General features: G+C 36.1%; 1 long non-coding RNA gene across 1 annotated transcript; it reads left to right on the forward strand.

The window, feature by feature from the left end:
• The first annotated feature begins 1278 nt into the window (after nt 1–1278).
• On the forward strand, nt 1279–2784 carry LOC144783035 (uncharacterized). The gene is made up of 6 exons (XR_013601367.1): nt 1279–1352; nt 1656–1736; nt 1861–1958; nt 2073–2191; nt 2306–2384; nt 2730–2784. It is a non-coding gene; the product is annotated as an uncharacterized LOC144783035 (long non-coding RNA).
• Nucleotides 2785–2986: the final 202 nt, after the last annotated feature.

Here is a 2986-nt window from a genome sequence, read left to right on the forward strand (position 1 = left end):
ATTTAAACGGGCCCGTTTTTATGATAGGGATTCCCTGTTAACACCAAAAATTAAACAGAATAAAAACCAATTAGTATGCATCACCAGGCATTCCACCCTGAACAACACAGTTAGACATATCATAATGAAAAATTGGCACATTTTGAATAGTAGCTCAGAAAGAGAAAATCACTTCCCAAAACCCATCTTTGCGCAAAGAAGGAATAAAAACATTAAGGATATAGTCTCTCATTCAAGGTTCACAGAGAATCACCCAAGATTGCAGAGAACTATAAATGGGAGCACACCAGTGACAGGTACCTACACATGCAATTCATGTATAGCTTGTACTTCAGCTATGGTAGGTCCTAGTATTAATTATCAGGGACTCATCATTAAACCAACCAAAATGTCTAACTGCAAAAGCAAAAATATTATCTATCTACTCCTATGCCCATGCGGGCTGGGATATGTAGGAGAGACTTCTAGATCCCTTGCGACAAGATTGACTGAGCATCGCTCGGCAATCCGCACGAAAAAATCAAATGCACCGTTGGTGAAGCATTATCTGGAGCTTCAACATAAACATACGGACATACGATGGTACATTATAGAAAACTGTAACCATGACAACATCGCAAACATAGAACAATTCCGAAAAAAACGTGAGGTATATTGGATTTTTCGCCTGTCATCATACCCCAAGGGTTTGAACCACGAAATACCGTGGGAGAACGCAATCAAATATAACACCTAAATAGGGAACCTGTGCTAACTCAAACAACTCACTTTATGAATTAAAGAAAGGAGAAAGTGAGTTTAAATAGATAACAATTTAGTTACACAAATATTTCTTTCTGATGCCAAATAACAAAGGATGCGAAATAAAAATTGGCTGCAATTATTGGTATAAATTAAACTAATTCTAACATCAAAGGAGAGGAATGGCACTCTGTCATTAATAATAAAATAAAATATCTTGTCTAAAAATACCAATATAGAGTGATAAGATCTCACAATATAGTAATCATCTGAATAAAGAATAAAGGAATTAATATATACTTTAGGTCCAAGCTGAATCGGGACCAAAGTAACAAATAGACAGCCCTATTATCTTCAAACTCGCTGAGAAACACCGTCCAATATGGCGACCGCGATAGTCCATCGTTGATTTCGATGGCACAACAGCGATCGAAATTGCAATTGACTACTAAGAGCCACCGTAACCTTCAAACGTCACCACAAACTAGGCGGAAATACTAATCAATTAAAGACTGGCGCTACTTAGCTAAACTATAAAAAGAACAAGTTTAGAAGACAGCACAATACCGCCACAGACCCCCACGTGAGGCCGCGCAAGAATACTTCTGCAGGTAAGAGACCAAGTAGCGTGTTGAGAGCAGGTTCGTAATAATAGAGACAGAAACGTAAAATATAGATGAGGCAATACCTTATGGACGCCTCCGGTAGTTCTATCTCCGGTAATCATCAAAATTAAAATGTACCCTCTAACTTAGAAACCGGAATAGCGGGCAGGGACTAGTATAGCATGCTCAGTCAAAGATATGTAATTGCAATGCTTAGGATTAGAGAAACCATGCAGTGCGCAGAATGCCCAGCTTCATGAATGGGGCGTTCGAACTCACAGCGTGTGCATCTTATCTTTCCCACTCTAGAAACAAATCGAGGATTAGGAGGTCATCCAAGCCCCTTTCCGTCGAGCACCTTTGGGAATATAAAACCACTCTATCACAAAGGTAATACTACAAAATGAATCGAGTGATATAACACACAAATGAAGTAAAATTCAATTAATAAGTGTGTTGACTGCTCAAACTGATTTGAACACTTAAGCCTTATCTTATTTTTGTGTTTCCATAGGACCCATTTTATCTAGTGCTATGAAGTATTTGTTTTAATTTTATGAAAATTGAATGCAGAAGCCATATCATCTACTATAAGGTATCATCTAAAAATTGGTTAGTGAAACATATATATTCCCTTATCCTAAGTATGGGGCACAGTCAATTGTAATTTGATGCTGAAGAAGTAATTGCAAAATATATTAAACTTAAATATATTTTACCTTGCAGTGCATATTTCTTTAAATAATACTGCACAACGCTACCTAAATAGACTAATCGTACCGCATCTGGCGAATATAGGAATATCAAGAAATATAATCCAGAGTGGCGCAAGCGCCACAGATAAGGTAATCCTGTGATGTTAAGGTGGAATACACAACTACTAAAATTAGAAGCAGTCATATGTATCTGCTGGGTACCATACCTTATCCCCACTCTCTCTGTAATTGTTCCCACTAAAGGATACAACAGCTACACCATATACCTGTGTAAAGAACCAGAACCTAGTGCTAACCTGATCGATCGACAGAAGTATCTGGGGTAAGAATTCTAAATAATATAAAGATATCAAAAACTACCCATAGATAAATTTAGCTATAAAAACGCCTGACACTAACCTGATATGGTTACAGAAACCCTAATAGTCATCTCAAGGTAATATCTCACTGGGTATATAATCAGTTATCTATCGTGATAATGAAGTTTAGAGATTTAAATGAATATACATGGAATAGAAACTGAAATATGATCCACAACAGCCAACAGCCTTAGCGATGTGCCTTAGAAAATTTCAGAAATGTAGCCGATAGATTGTAAATGTAGTGCACAAATAACTGTAAACATAGATTTGTAACAGAGTTATCCATACATTTTGTTCTTTTTTAGAAAAGTCGAGTGGTTCTCCAGAAGAAGGCGTGAATACGCCGAAACGCGCGTAGAGACAGATCGCTAACACCACTTGTTTGAATTGTTGTATTGTTGAATATCTTTTTTTTTTTTAAAACTGTGTATATAAACTGACAAGATTGTCATTTTGAAATATGATCGTTTGGATAAATAATTTCTAATACAATCTTTTTTATTATGTTTGAACCTTGATTGAATAAATTTTATACTTTTAATAAATGAATTATAAATATCAA

Source organism: Lissotriton helveticus, chromosome 9 (genome assembly GCF_964261635.1).
Source record: "Lissotriton helveticus chromosome 9, aLisHel1.1, whole genome shotgun sequence".
NCBI lineage: Eukaryota > Metazoa > Chordata > Amphibia > Caudata > Salamandridae > Lissotriton > Lissotriton helveticus.